Source organism: Palaemon carinicauda, chromosome 35 (assembly GCF_036898095.1).
Source record: "Palaemon carinicauda isolate YSFRI2023 chromosome 35, ASM3689809v2, whole genome shotgun sequence".
Classification (NCBI taxonomy): domain Eukaryota; kingdom Metazoa; phylum Arthropoda; class Malacostraca; order Decapoda; family Palaemonidae; genus Palaemon; species Palaemon carinicauda.
In genome coordinates this window covers 58,341,397-58,358,718 of record NC_090759.1, presented here as the reverse complement: position 1 = coordinate 58,358,718, position 17,322 = coordinate 58,341,397, and the positions used below count along the sequence as shown (strand labels likewise).

At 41.7% G+C, this 17,322-nt stretch overlaps 2 non-coding genes across 2 annotated transcripts; both read left to right on the top strand.

Annotated features, from left to right (window-relative positions):
- The first annotated feature begins 1,358 nt into the window (after nucleotides 1-1,358).
- On the top strand, nucleotides 1,359-1,521 carry LOC137627943 (U1 spliceosomal RNA). The gene has a single exon (XR_011041257.1). It is a non-coding gene; the product is annotated as a U1 spliceosomal RNA (small nuclear RNA).
- A 3,611-nt stretch (nucleotides 1,522-5,132) lies between these two features.
- Nucleotides 5,133-5,325, top strand: LOC137627981 (U2 spliceosomal RNA). The gene has a single exon (XR_011041288.1). It is a non-coding gene; the product is annotated as a U2 spliceosomal RNA (small nuclear RNA).
- The last annotated feature ends 11,997 nt before the right edge of the window (nucleotides 5,326-17,322 follow it).

Sequence of the window (17,322 nt, the reverse complement as noted above, 5' to 3'; positions counted from 1 at the left end):
CCTGCGAGCTTCCTCTGGTAGGTGTTGACGGCTCGGGAGCTGAGCCGCGAGTCCTTCAGCCAGCCAGGAGACTGTACTTGGAGCTGTAATTCTCTGCTAGCTAACACGGTCAGTGAGCGGGGATTATCTTGGTGATTTGCTTGCTTGCTTGCTTGCGTATAGATTGTCCAGTCTACATAGACTGAACACGGGCTCTTGCTTTGGCAGCCTGTCGAGCAGGCTCCCGGGTCACGAGAAACCTGCTCTAGTATACAGGAGCTCTTTTCAGAGCATATTATTCTCAACAGGCAACAGTATTGATTACAATATAATATACAGCAGGGCCACACTGCTCTCATATGACTGGTCCTGCAGCCGCTCAGCTCTTTGAGCATAGCTGCAGGTGCGACCGCTCAGCCCCAAGAGTATAGCCGCAGAAGACTTCATCCGCCTGTCCTTGCAACTGCTCAGCACCTTGAGCGTGGTTGCAAGTGCGGTCGCTCAGCACCAAGAGCATGACCGTTTGTGGACCAAGAAAACCCAGTCCATATTGGAACCAAAGTGAAAAGTTTTAGTGGTAGGTAAAAGTGTTGATAGTAGCAATTCCCAGTAAGTAGGAGAGTCTGGGAGAGGAGAGAAGGAGTTTTAGTAGTAGGCTAAAGCAGCAGTTAAAGCAAGCTGCTTATCCCTGCTCGAGGGAGGTGGATACTAGAGTGGAGAGGAGGGATTGTATTGTAGCGGAGGGAGTCTGGACAAGGGAGCAGACTTTCATTAATAATTGCAATATTAAGGGGATTAGAGTATCAACTGGGACGGCTTCTGCTTGGGAAAGGATGTTGGCGCTGGCCTGATCCTTTGGGGAGATAATTAAATCGTCCTTAAGGTTGGCCATGGCTGTTATGTTGATGCCGGGGTTGGCAGTAGCAATGGCAGCTACTGCCGCGTATGACGGTGAGCCTTCTACAGCTGCCATTTTTAGTTTAGCAAGCTGCTTGGGTTTGGCGACAACTGGTTGAGATTCCTGGGTGGGTTCTCCAGCAGCCAAGTTAAGGTCTGGGCTAGGATTGTTTTGGTGATAGCTTTTTGGTAGGTCTATTAAAAAGAAATATTTATATTTCCTTCTATTAGTTATATATAATGTAGAAATGGTTTTTGTTCATATTAAGAAGAAAATTTGTTTTATTGAAGAAATATTTTAATTTTCAAGAATAAAGTCCATTATTATGACCACCATTCTTTATTGCTCTGTATAATGTGTGCAGTCATGTTGCATGAGGGGTGAAAAGGCTGTTGGTTAAGCATTACTACGGGCCAACCAAGGGAAAGGCCCATGCCAACAACAAGTGTTGGCTTTAATACCCCAACAACATTGGTTAAGCATACTTACCTGGCACAGGGGACACCATGATCATGAAGGTGGTTCCCCCAAGGCGAGGCTCACCATTGCACTCCGGTGGTGCTGACCCTTGCGATTGACCCAAATGTGGTCAACTCGGGTGCGAAATTTTTGGTAGCGAGGGACTGCGTTCGCGCTATCCCTCTAAAAGAACTTACTATTGAAATTATTTCCTCTAAAATATTTATAGAAAGTAATCCTACCAAATTTTAACCATTCTTATTAGAAGAATTAATCTTGTTTCCAATCCTTTTTTTTAAACAAAATTATGCAGGTTACCATTTCTTTATAAATCAGTATTCATATTCAAAATTAGTAGAGCAGCCACCGACCACGAGCTTCCTATGAACATAAAGAATACCAAGGTACTCTACTAGCCAAGACGAACTGCAGCCCCCTTTGACCATATTATCATGATGTGTGAAGAGTATATAAAGGCTGTGGACATGCTTTATTACCCATCACATTATCAGTCTCAGCTTTGGTCCCACACGGTGAGGACTACTCCTTGCGCTCAGGAACTTGTCTACTCGCCACAGGGGACACCTAGGTCCCCTGCCAGCTTGCTAGCCGTATTTTTTGGCATTGTGCTAAAATTTTTGGCTGTATGCTGAAATTTTCGGCTGTGACACCGAACAGAAACTGGCTGTAATTTTCGGCTGTGAAACCGAACAGTAACTGGCTGTAATTTTCGGCTGTTACATTGGACTCTCTAATACTGCCAGGATCTCTCAGGCATTATGTCTGTGGGATTTGAAAGGCTCAAGGACTTTGCATGGGGCTTATATGCACTATGGCTCCAACACTGTAGGAGGCTCTACTCAAATGATAACTCGGTCCCAGACTGCAAATGGTAATCTGCCTATAGGGAGGACCTAATCAACTAGGTTGATTTCGTTGTTACCAAGGACCCAGAAATGTACCATCACAACTTAGGATGTGAGTACACAGACTGTTTTGCCCTCACCATTTGCTGTATTTCCACCCCCCCCCTCGTCAATGAGCAAGAGCCCTGGCCCAACAACTGGGATACAACTCCACTGTTCTACAGGGACCCATACACCAGCATCTTTGCTACACCTCACAAGCACTCCAAGAAATCTTTCTTCTACACGCCGCCTACAGATGAAGCCACCACAATGAGTGTTGTGCAGATTGTGTGCAAGAGTTCTGGCTCTCTGTTCAACCCAAAGAACCAGTAACCTAGGAACAACCTCCACCTTCTCCAACCCATCCAACAACCAAGAAGAAGAAGACAGAGCAACACCTCTACACAATAGGCAGACATATCTGCTATGGACCTAGACCCTGGCAACCTGCCCACCACTCAGCCTACAAAGGCACACAGGCATGATTGTAACTGCTGGTGTGCCTCACTCACCTCCTAGCTGAAGCCACTGCCATCAGCAGTACCCAAGTTTCACTAGAGGCCTCACAGCCAACGGCAACTCAACTCCCCAAGTTTAAATTACCAGCCACCGGAGAGACCCCGTCATACGCGGCTGTAGCCGTTATGGCAGCCGCTAATCCAGGACTAAAGATTACGGCCAGAACCAACTTAAATGGTGATATCATCATCACCCCTAAGGATCAAGATAGTGCAAGACACCTGCGTAGTGAAGCCACCCTCGCCTACCTTGATCTCACCAAGAAACAGAGGAAATTGGTGGTATACTATTACCCAGTCAAGATACCAATGTCCCTCATCACAGATAGCCAAAAATTGCCCAAGCCAAAAGGAAGTTGGGCAGTCGTAAGGCACCCACCAGGGAAGTCATTGTCACCTTTGTAGGACCTCTCCCACCTGCCTTGGAGATCGTACTGTGGGGAACTTTTCCCATAAAGGACTTGGAAAGGGAACCACTCCGTTGCTTCAATTGGCAGCGCTTCAGACACCACAAGTCTGACTGCAGGAGCAAGGGGATCCGTGGAGTCTGCAGCGGCAAGCATCCAACTCAAAATTGCATCGATGAGCACAACGGTGGGAGAGAGACTCGGCCCAAGTGCCCTAACTGCTCCCGGCCTCACCACGGCTGGAATAAAAGGTGTCCAGAGTGCCTCAAAAGGTTAGAACCTCTGGACACACTCTTATAACTACAAAGGACACACAGACACTGCAACCAAGGCCGCAGACGAAACCACGCAAGAGACCTCCTTGGAAGCCGGTCCCAGCTCCAGTACCAGCTGCTGCTTCTGCGTCTACCACTACCACCAGCACAGCCATCATCCTTCCACCGACCTCCTCCACTCCAGAACCTACACCTTGTCCAAATCCTTCTCCTAACCCATCCCCATCCAACTTTCTGCCATCAATTGGACACTATGTCCTTGCGAGACCTCATACCCATCACCATCCACCTTATCACCAAAGTCCTATCCCTTCACAACCTTCCTGGCCTCGGTCAGACCCTAAACCACATCGTCCCACTCCTGCAACAAAGCTCACTGCCACAGCCATCCCCCGAGCAGAGATAAATCCTTATTCTTAATTCTGCTCCATCTCTCTTCTACTTAAACATTTTTTTTCCTCTTCCAGTCTCTCCTACTCAATGGGACTTGCTACTGTACCACTATTCTCTACTACTAGAAATCTTCTTTTTGGCTCCTAAAAGGGACTGATTTTAGGAGCTCAGGGGCTGGCCACCCACTCAATTGGCCTTCGGGCCGAGGGAGATATTAAAGCTCTGGTGCAGAGCAACAGTCTAGGGTCTAGGTGCAGAGTGATAGACCAGAACACTCTATGAGTGCTCTTATAAGAAAGTATCATTTGACACAACAGGTCTAGGTGTAGAGCTTTTAGTTTGACTTGGGGGCTAGGGCATATTGTCCACAGAGCCTCCTTCCGGATAAAATTCCTGGCAATCTATAGCAAGCAAGCAATCTCTATTACCTGCTAGCAGTTAAGTCATTCAATGAGGTCATAACCCATATAGCTAAGGTTATACAGCCTCCGCATGACTCAAGCAAATAGTTTTGGAAGTCCATGGAATAAAGCTTAGCACCAAAATTGTCGTCTGCCAACCAATTCAATTAGCACCGTGTCAAATGTCCAAGAGACCTGGATATGGTACCAGCATCACCTGAAGAAAATGGAACAGCTCAGCATAAGAATTTTTTCAAAATCTGCAGTAGATCATGGGCGAAATGATTTCCTCGTAACTAAAAATTGAGATTGCACAGGGCGGAGCAATACTCTTGAGCTGAGATTCTTGTGGGCCAAGATCAGGCTAGATCGTTACCCACCGGTCGGGTCTTGCACCCTTGGGGCCTATGAGTGAATGTCTAAGAGTCCCCACCCGGACACCAGATCTTGCGCACACTCGTACATCTTAACTTGGTATCTGCAGACCATACCTTTCCCTATTTTTTACATGAAAATATTTTATATATAAATTTTACCATCTTCAGAACCTGGATTGGTTTATTTTCACAGTATTTCTTTACTACAGTGATCAGAGAGACATATTTAGAAAGACAGAGTCAAATTACATGGCTTGATTTGAAGTGCATGTTGCTTCATACCTAGAGAAAATGAGGAATATATGACTTAATAAGAATTATTATTTCAAGATTCTTATACTGTTCAAATGACATGTAATTCAAGTTTCTAATCAAAGATAATTACATTATTATTTTTGTGTTAAATCAGTTTAATAGAATAAGAATTTTGAGCACATATGCCTCTTTTATCCTCATTCTTATTAATCGGGTGTTTGCAGAAGGTGTCAGGAGATTTCCAAAATTTGAAGAGGTTGGTATCGCTTCTCGGCCTTTTGGCTAAGATCAAAGTGTAGTATCTGTTCTTATCAGCTTAATATCTGATACGATCCCCATGTGGGATCTACGATATTAAACTGATTTTTGGGTCTTGGCGAAGTGCTAGGGGCTTGCTCCACCTTTGCCGCGGATCGGCCCGGTATTGCAGTACCTCCGGGATCGGTCCACTCCCCTCGGGGAGAAATAAAAACCATCATACTAATAAACAAAACTTCATAAACGAGTCTCTCTCATTGTAATTTCTCTGAGATGATTCTATATTGTTGTTATTGAATATTTAGCAATAAATATATTTATTGACTTAATAGGTGACAGGAATTCTGAAAGAGAGATTATGCTGAAGTATCCACTTATCAGTTGGTAATTGTTTATATTATTTAAAACCCAATTATTCATCGAGAAAACATCAGTAACTATAAATAATAAATAAAATGGAATTTATTCATAATAATTAGATTAAAATCGAAAATTCATAAAATACTCCATAAATTTTAAGCCTCTTCAATTATTCATTATGTTTTCATCATATTTAATTGATCTTTATGTATAATATTGTCATATACAACTTATTTTTTTATCATTTTTGGTTTATTTACACATTATCACTATCCTTTCCATGCTCAGGTACTTCCATCCAGTTGCATTAACAAGTTGCCCATATTCATTCTGAATTTAGCAATTATCAGTAGTCTACCAGCAGTAACAATAGTGAATTATAAATCCTCTTTCTCCATATCCTACTTGAAATTTTATATAGTTTCTTTTTTGCATTTAAATGCACATCAAATTTCAACAAAATACAATACTCACATATGTAAAAGAAAAGAATAATAATAAATGTGCAATGACAGGGGTAATTGCAAAAATATAGGTCTCTCAGGTCACAGAAAGACACACCTTCAAGCATGCTCATCTGTAAGTAAACAGTCAAGACCCTCTTAATGAGAGAATGCCTTGACACAGTCATGTGGTTTCTTCATATTGTGCAAGAATTGTGACGGGTAAGAGGGCTCTCGAACTTGAGGATATTGCTCCTCAGGTTCTAATATAAATTTCTCTCCCCTTCCTCTATTTTTTCTGCTCAATATTACTTCGACCTTCTCCTAATTTTATCAACTTTCTTTTGTCTTGCTGTCCTAAATCAATGAGTATTATTTCTCTTAAGTTTATAATATATATATATATATATATATATATATATATATATATATATATATATATATATATATATATATATATATGTATATATATATGTATTTATTTTATTTGTTCATTCATTTATTTATCTATTTATTTTTATTTTATTTCAATGGCGTGGATATTTCCACATTCGTTATTACTTCCTGCTTAGATGATTGGGAGAAGGGATCACTGTTGGGAGGTATTTGCATTCAAAGCTATATTTGAGACTATTGGATGATCTCAGCCATCCGAAAGATGGTTTGGATCTTTTTGGCAGAACTACTCTCAAGGGTTGGGTCATCGGAATCCGGGGGGGTTTCAATCCTTGAGGTGGGACTCTTGGCTACTGGCCAGAATCCCATCATTACAGATATGGGGAGTATGATTCCATATTTCCTTGGTCTCAGTCCTAATAGGTGGGTTTAGCTTACACATGTACCTCTATATCTGTTTTTGTGCTATCCTTCGGCTAGGGTATGGAGTGAACCATCTGGGAAGTATACTCTCATTGTGCTGATTGTGGAGAATGCAAATTTCCTTTCCAACGTATGATACTTTCTTAAAATTCTCAATCAGGTAAACCAACAAAAAAAAAAAAATAAAGAAAATCCCACCCTGAACTATGAACCCTTCAAACACTGACTCCCCATCCCCTGGATTTGCTGACTCCCCCTCCCCCCTGCACTGTTGACGACCTCTGATAATGTGAGTAGGGAAAGTTCTGTTGATGACCTCTGAATGGGAAAGGACCATTCTACTAATATTCCAAAATCTGGTAATTTGGGTAACACAAGGTAACTTCGAATCCTTTATGTTACCCAAATTCCAATAGAGACAAACTACGATGATCTGCATAAAGCATTTGAGTGCTGTGGATGCATAAAAGAAATAAGGATGAAACTTGAAGATGAAAAGTGGGATTCATGAATATCTTACAGTAGTTATGATGAAGCATTTAGTGCAATAAGTAACATGAATAATATTAAAATTAATAACTTGAATGTTGCGGCTGCTCTCTGCAATAAGGTACCAAAAGATTTGGATGTATATAGGCCAGGCGATTGGTTGGAAAAAAGACGCGGATTTAGTTATGCCCTCCCAGAGAATGCCAAAACCACCTATGTGGCTTATAGCTGAATTGAAGGGGGTTACCGGGAATTATTTTAAAATATGCAAATTGATTCAGGAAAAAAAATAGGAACTATTGCACCGGGCGATATATCTCGTTTTGGAAAAAGTAGTTTCCTCATCTATGCAAAATTAAGTACACAGTCTGTAATACTGTCCAACATGAAAACATCTAATGATGATATTAAGTTAGATGTCAAATCCAACCTAAATTTTAGCTATGGAAGGGGAGTAGTTTTTAACAGAGAGCTGTATGAATTTATAGAGGAGGAGATACTGGCCATATGTCCGCTAAATGTATGGAAAGTTCACAAAGTCCCAGGTACATCAATGATAATCCTTACCTTTCAGGATGCTGATGTACCTTTCCATATTATTATTGAAAACAAAATTATTAAAGTAGGACCATTCAATCAGAAGCCACTGCAATGCTTTGTTTTAAATTTGGTCACCTGTCTAAAGTTTGCAAAAATGAGAAAATGTGTGGTATTTGCTCCAAATCTTACCATGGAAAATGTGCACTTGGAGCCAGGTGTTTAAATTGCAACTCAAATCATAAATCCACAGACAAGAGCTGCGAGTTGTATAAGTTGGAGGAAGCTGCCCTCAACAAATCAAATTTAGAACATATAAGTCTGGGACATGCCAAAAGACTATTAAATACATTATTTATATATGCTAAGGCATTAAAATTAAACCAACCTAGTACTGCCAATAGTTTTAGAATAAGAAGTATACCATCTGATAAAATGTCAAATAACGAGGTAACCATGTTACCTCCTGCCGCTTTACCATGGTGTATTAACACTAGGGCATTGCTCATTGCTGTACAGCCATCGTCCCCCATTACAAAAACTAGTACAAACTTCTCCCAGGCCATGTCCTTGCCTGATTTGATGGAGGTTTCACTTAAGACCAACTTACCTGATGCCCCTGTAGTGGGAAAGGTGCAAAAACTTAGAATCCCACCATCTCTTAATCGTAAAAGAGAGAGACCTCCATCTCTCTCTCCCCCCTCCATTAAAAACATTAAAGTTATGACATCAAATAAATGTGATGTTTTGTCTGTTGATGTTCTAATGAACCAGAAGATAAACTGAATAAATCAGAAATTCAAGTTGAGGTCCACCATCTGCCTCAACAAATAGATCAATAGGATACAAAGAAAACCACAAGCATAAAACCCAACATAAGACCATCTGTGAAGAAACCTACAGGTAATGATGTTAGATTAAAAACTGTTAATGGGAAGACCTCATCCAAGATGTCTTCCAGAAAGAATCCATAGTCTTCTCCTCCATTTTGCAATGGAACTGTCAGGGTTTAAGGGCAAAATATGAACTTAAGCTCCTAATTCATGAGCATTCCCCCATAATTATCTGTCTACAGGAGAGCAAACTTGATCATAATACTCCTTGTCCTCGCGAATATATTAGTTATAGGACACCATATGATCACCAAGTAGGGAGCCATGGCGGAAGTCTCATATACGTTCGGCGAGATGTTCCCCAAGTTTCTCTTTCTATTTGTACACCTCTGCAGGCAGTGGTTGTACAGATTGATATAGGGAGAAAATATACAGTTTGTTCTCTGTACTTGCCTCCAAATGGTAACATTTTGTATGATAACTTAGTAGAGGTGATTTGGTGCTACTATAGCGTGAGGTCTACCGCCATATGTCGCCTACCCAGGCGGAGGGTGAGGTCTACCACGCGACAAGCTTGGACCTTCCGCAACCTAAATGCCATGGGGTACCAGCATTCTACAGTGAACCACCAGCAATAATATATGGATCCAGCGACAGGAGCACACACACAGGCAATTGAGCAATCGTGGTTGGACGCTAAAACGATGATTCTGAAGAGATTATTGCGAGGTGTTGGTCGTCAGCTGTTCCAGTCTCATCTTGATTATTTTTGCTGGAAGGTGATGAGAAAAAATTCCAATGATCTATTTGTGTCTTTCTTAGAAGATGTACGAAGTGTGTACCGCTAGGATAAATGTATGGAAATATATGATAACATGTTTATTTTTACCTTTATTCCTTTTTTAATGTAATTAGAAATCCAATTATCTATTTAAGTCATTTCTAAGATACAGTATGTTTAAATTAAGTGTTTATTGCTTAAACATATGTATGAAATGTGTTTTATCTATGAGGGACGAATAATTTAGCAGTAGACCGATAACAAGTTTATTTTTACCTTTATTCCTTTTTTTTAATGTAATTAGAAATCCAATTATCTATTTAAGTCATTTCTAAGATATGTTTAAATTAAGTGTTTATTGTTTTGTATCGCTAGAATAAATATGGAAATATATGATAACATGTTTATTTTTACCTTTATTTTTTTTTCAATGTAATTAAAATTCCAATTATCATTTTAAGACATTTCTAAAATATGTTTAAATTGAGTGTTTATTGCTTAAACAAATGTATGAAATGTGTTTTATCTATGAGGGACGAATAATTCAGCGGTAGACCTCACGCTATAGTGCTAACGGGAGGTAGACCTCACGCTATAGTGTGGTAGACCTCACGCTATGGTAGCACCGGTGATTCAATAACTCCCTCAACCTTTTCTTTTTCTTGGAGATTTGAATGGTAGACATCCTTTGTGGGGTGATGTTTTAGCAAACACGAGGGGAAATATCATATCATCAATTGTGGAAAATGAAGATGTGGGACTCCTTAATACAGGAGAGCCCACACACTTTCATGTCCAGACAGGTACCTTGTCATGTATTGACCTATCAATCTTAAGCTCTAATTGCCTTCTCGATTTTGATTTGAGGCCATTAGTTGATTGGCATACTAGTGATCATGCACCAATCATTATAAAGACCAACAAAGGTCCACCGGTGCTACTATAGTGTGAGGTCTACCGCCATATGTCGCCTACCCAGGTGGAGGGTGAGGTCTACCGCGTGACCAGCGTCCCGGAGCCCCGCACCTAACCATCGAACATGTGAACAGCCCAAATCCATCAAAAACGTGACCTGTTCATATGAAAGGAAGCATATGGAGCTCCTAAATCGCACTACGGGCCGACCAAGGGAATGGCCCGTGCCAACGAGAACTGTTGGCTATAATCTACAACAACAACTCCTAAATCAGTTTTTCCCTCGGCCTAAAAGAGATATCATCGATTGAGGGTACTAAAAATGTTGCTGAAGGAGTTTTATAGAAGAGTCATTCTGACAGAGGATGCAGCACTCGCCTTTTTAAGAGAGCAAAATCTCTTGGATACAGTTCAAGAAGCAGATCCATGCCATAAATGTGGTTCTGTTATGCAGGAAAAAAGAAAGCGTAACAGAGGAGGAGAATTCAAGCCTGTGTTACGTTATAGTAGTAACGGGAGGTAGATCTCATGCTACAGTGTGGTAGACCTCACTCTATAGTAGCACCGGTCCACCTTTACAGAGATCGCCACGATGGAATCTTGACAAGGCGGACTGGGATAAATTTCGTGAGCTAAGCGAAATTGAGGGGGATGCAGGACAGGTAGAAAATATTGATGATACCATAGACTTACTGAATGGAACTCTCCATACAGCAGGAGTCAATTCAATTCCCAAAACAACAGGGTTATTCAAACGATGACCAGTCCCCTGGTGGTTTTCAGAAATAACTGCCCTGCTCAGAGCCATAAGAAGATCTCTTAACACGATTACGTTGACGCCGAACTGATAGAATTTGATTATGTACAAGAAATGTAGAGCACAGTTCCGTCATGCCATGAAAGAAGCAAGGCGCCAGTCATGGATATCTTTAGTTTCCTCCATTAACAGTAGAACACCACCTGTTGTATTTGGGCCATAAGCCCCTCAGTTTGAGGCATAGCCTCCTCAATTTTCTCGTAACACTCAAAAATAAACTACGGGAGAAAGGAAACGACCTTCTCGTTTTCTCTTTATTCCTCTCTACTCTCTCTCTACTCTCTACTACAGATTCAAACAAGAGCTTGGGGGAGCACGCAGGTCCCATGGTTCCTTTTTGTAGAAAACTTCACATAAAAAAAATAGATAACATTGTGATACAGACAAGACAAATCCATTTAACCAGCAAATCATAAATTTCTCACTTTTATTCTCTTTAAAGCTTCCCCAAAGGTAAAAAAAATACAAATACGTGACGAAAACGGGAGAGGGGAAGTCCCGGCTCCCATCCACTCGGGAAATTAATACAGTTTTCACAATATAATCACAATTCACATGGATTACTCTTTATAATTGTAATGACCCAATCATAATAACATATCAACCTTTCAAATAAACATATTTTTCAATAAATCAACTATTTCGATAATGTCAACAAACCTGGGTGCGTTCTCATTGGACAAACACTACACTTACCAGCGTAAACGAACGTTGGGTGCGTTTTCATAGGACAAACAAACCAACATTTAACATCCTCCCCACCATAGGAGTGTCTCAACACTCCTATCATCATCAGAGCCTTCCAAGGCTATCTTATTACCTTAATCTACAGGTCAAGTTTAATAGGAACCTTAATAGGTCTTCCCTTTCGGGACTTACCAACATTAGACACTAAGGGTGATTCTACAGGCTCCTGTCTAAGATTCTCAAGTCTCTCCTCCTGGGAATTACTACCCATTTCACCCTTCAAATCTGTTATTTCTAGATTATACAAATTTTGCACAGGTCTGGATATAAATCCACGTTTGGTTTTAACCTCAACACTTCTAACAACCCCATCTTTTCCAGGATACAACTTAGTAATAACTCCAAGAGGCCACCTTAACCTTGGCACCCGTTCATCCTTTACTAGTACAACAGAACCCTCTTTAAGGTTACAATTTGGCTTGAACCCCTTCACCATACAAGGCAGGTTTCTAAGATACTCAGTCTGCCATATTCTCCAAAATTTGTCTAACTGACCCAGACGCACATCTTCTCTTACACACAAATCCTTTGAGGATACACCACAGTCTGGATCATCTACTAACTCTAACTGAAAACCTGCAGAACGGCCAATTAGGAAATGGGAAGGGGTAAGAGGATTTGCGATATCAGGTTCCTCACCTACAAATGTCAAGGGTCTAGAATTAATACAAGCTTCCACCTCATGAAGTGTAGTCTCTAATTCACTCTTGGACAAAGAATTAGTGCCCAATGTTTTCCTCAGTGCAACTTTCACAGATCTAATGAGGCGTTCCCACCAGCCTCCCCACCAAGGAGCATTAGGTACAATAAACTTCCATTGGGGCGTCAACGAGCCATAATGTTCTCTTAACAGGTTGGAGACACTCACAAAGGTTCTAGCATTGTCAGAGTAGAACACTGTTGGAACACCCCGTCTAGCTACAAACCGTCTCATGGCCAAATTACAATCAACAACCGAAAGAGACTCGGTGAGCTCTAAATGAACAGCTCGAATGACAGCACAGGTAAAAAGAAGTATATACAATTTCTTGGATGGAAAATCAATACAAAATAAAGGACCAGCAAAATCCAGACCTGTAACCGTGAATGGAGGAGCCGACTTAACTCTCAACTCGGGAAGTGGCCCCACAGGCTGGGAACAAGCCGAGGCATCACAACGCCGACAAGCCACACATTCTCGACAAACCTTCTTTGCAATCTGACGAAGGCGAATGATCCAGTAACTGTTTCGTAAAGTGGATACAAGTGTAGCAACACCAGCATGCTTGAGCAACCTATGCTGGAAACGAACTAACAGTAAAGCAATGTGGGTACCAGGAATTATTATAGGGTGCTTACTCTCAAAACTCAAGTCTGCATTCTCTAAGCGCCCTTTTATTCTCAGTAGCCCATCCTCATCTAGGTAAGGATCAAGTTTAATCAAGGAAGAACCCCTTGGGAGGGGGAGAGATCTACTCAGAGCATTTACTTCCTTTGCAAAGGCCTCTCGTTGCACAAAGTACAGCAGTTGTACCTTAGCCTTCGTCAATTCTCCATAGGTTAAAGGTCCACTTAATTTACGGGACGAAGGTCTGCAATTCCCAACAAATCTCAGTACCCAACCTACTACATTAAGGGCCTTTGTAAAGGAACTCCATCGGGTGAATTCAAATAAGGGCGGCTCATTTTCAACTGCAACACAAACTGTGTCAGTATCACATATCTCTTCTGAAGGAATGTCCGCCCCCCTGCCTTCCTGATGAGGGAGCGGGGAGGAACAGAGCCAAGGAGGACCCTTCAGCCAAATATCAGACTGCAAAAGCTGCTCAGCAAAAACACCTCGAGATACAAGATCCGCTGGGTTGTCCTTGCCTGGACAATGCTGCCAACATGAAGGAGGTGTCAAATGTTGAATCTCAACAACCCTGTTAGCCACAAAGGTTTTCCATCTATTGGGGTCCCCCTTTATCCAAGCTAGGGCTACTGTGGAATCCGTCCAACATTGAACAGAAACCTCTTTACCCAGCTGCAAGGCGGACGTCACAAACACAACGAGTCTAGCACATAACAGGGCTCCGAGTAATTCAAGCCTAGGAAGGGAAACCCTTTTTATAGGGGCTACCTTGCCTCTTGCAACAACCAGCGATACCTTGAATTTATCCCCCTCAGGCACTCTCACATAAACACAAGCACCATAACCCTTTTCTGAAGCATCACTAAATGCATGGAATTGAACATTAGGAATTTCCTTAAAGGGTGACTCAGAAAACAAGTACCGATCTACTCTAAATGACTCAAGCACAGAAAATCCTACAACCCATAATTTAACTCTGCCTTGCATAGCCTCGGGTAATAGCTCATCCCAATCTAAACCTAATCTCCAGATTTCTTGAAACAGTATTTTTGCATGCATAACAAACGGACATATGAGCCCCAAGGGATCAAAACACCGAGCTATGAGGCTTAACACATTTCTTTTTGTACAAACAATATCTCCAAAGGGGTCCAGGTTCTCAACCTTAAAGGTAAAACAGTCAGGGGAGGATACCCAGTGGAGGCCTAGAACCTTGACACTCTCTTCACTAGAACCTTCAGTTATAGTTAAAGTCTTACAATTAGAAGTACACTTTGACAATGACATACCAGCCTCCTGCAGGATACCATAGGCTTCTTCAAATCTTAAACTCGCTTCTGCGGGACTATCAGCCCCAGATAGCCAATCATCTACATACAGATTCTCATACAGTTCAGAAACCACCTCTGTGAGAGGGTATTTCTTTAAATGAAATTTTAAGGTGGCATTTAATAAAAATGGACTACTCTTATTACCAAAGGGCATTCTTATAAATCTGAAATGTTTAACATTGTTCCCCTCTTTCAACAAAAACCTATGAACATCACGGTCCTCCCTTCTTACCTTTATTTGAAGAAAAGCCTTTGTAATATCAGCTGTTAAGGCCACCCTCCACCTTCTAAATCTTAACAACACCTCAACTAAATCAGGGTTGAGTGAAGGACCACTTTCTAAACAGTCATTCAGAGATATTCCATTACTGCCACGTGCAGATCCATCAAAAACAGGCCTCACCTTGGTGGTTAGGCTCCCTTCCCGTACCACAGGCCGATGAGGCAAATAAAATATAGGATACCCACCTTCCCGTTGATGGGAAGGAATTTCTTCAATAATACCCTCCTTTTCATACTCATTAAACACCTTAAAATACTGTTCCTGCAGACAGGGGTTTTTACCTAACCTATTATAGAGACCTTCCAATCTTCTCAAAGCATGATGTTCATTATTAATCAAATCGAATTTCATACTCTCAGATTTCCATGGTAGGGCCACTTCATAGCGACCATCTTTAAAACTTACCAAATTCTCAAATTGAACCAAGACTGGGTCAGGGTTCATCGCCTCAGAATGTAGTTCGTTGGGTTTTATGCCAACAGACTCTAGATCCCAAAATTGACTCAAACTACACTCTTGTACATTCTCAATTGCTAACAATTGTACACTTACACCAATATTACCTTCAGACCTATTAAAGGATCCGGACAAAATCCAACCAAAAATTGTCTCCTGGGCCACAAGCCCGTCATGATACATAACCTGGTTGGGGATCATCATCTTCCAATATAAATCAAGGCCTATCAACATATCAATATGTAAATTTCGATGGGATCCATACTCATCGATCAACTTAAGGTGAGAAAAAGGTTCTAAACACTTAGGGTCCACTTTGGACCTAGATAATGGAGGACAAATTACATCAATCTCAGCAACCTTAAAACTATATTTGTGATCATTTGCCCCTACACTCATTATTTCATAAATACTACACAAATCTGCCTTAGAGGCTTTCCCTCCACCAAAGGCAGAAAATGATAAATACTCAGAAGTCAGCCACTTAGGCTTGACCCGTTTGACCAGTTCCCTTGAAATGTAAGACCGATCTGACCCCGTATCAAACATTACAGTAGCAAATGTGATACCCTGATGGCCTACTACCCTGACTTGGGCCGTCTGCAATACACAACACCTTGAATTAACCTTGTTTTTCACCTCACAAGGTGCTACCCCCACATGGGTCACAGAATTTGACCCCTCTTGCACTCCCTCTACTACAGGGTTATTTTCACTAGCTGTTACGGAGGGTTTCGTTTCAGATCTCCGACATACAAGGGAGTTGTGATTCCCAGTCTTGCACTTTGAACACTTAGCCCAACAGGCCTTGGCATAATGGCTTTTAGATAAACACTTAAAACACAAACGCCGATTACGCACGGCTTCTTCTCTTTCTGCAAGGGGGAGCTTAGTTATACCTAAACACCTTTCACTGGGATGCAGCTTTCCACAGAATGCGCAAGACGTCTTCGAACCACTTTCTTCTGATGAAGTTTGAAGGGCAGAGGCTGAACTGGGAGTGTGCTTTTTAGTCCGTCGTTCTACACTGGGTTCCTCGGATTTTCCAAGGCTTAGTCTCTTGATAGCCTCTGCCCTCTCTCTGCCTTCCACTTCTCGTTGCAAGAACTTCAGCAATCCGTCGAGATCTCCTCTTTTCCGTCCACTACGCGACCAGTCCAACCTTATGTCATGAGGTAACAGAGCAAGGATCATAGGCACCAAGATCCGCCCGTACTGTTCACCTCCAACTCCAAGGGCCTCCAAACTGCACACATGGCCTACTAACTCATCTTGTAATTTCCGCAAAGAGGACGTGTGAATTTCAGTCCTTGCGCTCCTAGATGAGCTAAGTTGCATTAGGGTTTGAAGGTGAGCTGATATAATGTTTTCTGGATCGCCATACCTTTCTTCTAACAACTCACAGGCTATCTTGTAATTAGCTGTTGTTTGGGTGAGGCCCTGTAGTACACCCCTAGCCTCACCCTCTAAAACAGATTGAAGATACATAAATTTGGAAACAAGAGGCATAGGCTGATCGTCCACAAGTGCCATAAATTGGTCCCAAAATGGCCGCCACTCTGTTATTTTCCCGCCAAATTTCACTAGCTGGAGTTTAGGCAATTGCACACTAAAACCCTCATTACCGACTTCACTGCCTGAATTAATATCTTCACTGGACCTATTAGCAACCAAGTTTCTGTCCTTGCCCAGCCTCTCTAAGGTAGCTGCTGCTTCAGTACGGATTTTTCTTACCTCTTGCAGAAAATGGTGGTCTTCTAGTATTCTTCTCTGCAGCTCGTCAACATCCTCTATAGAATTCTGGTCTCGCTGAATTATTTCTTCCCAGTCGGCCTTCTTATTATCGTAGTCTTTTACGAGACTTGTAATTTCATGCCAGGTCGGATTACCGGCCATGGCTCTGGTCAAATCTTCTGAGGCACAACGCAGCCATATTGTTGCCTTCTCTCTCTGCAGCACTGCTCTCCTAAGTTGATTTATGTCGTTGGGGAATCCAGTAAATTCAGCCTCGCTCTCATCTGATTCCCGGGTCTGGGCACCATGTTGTATT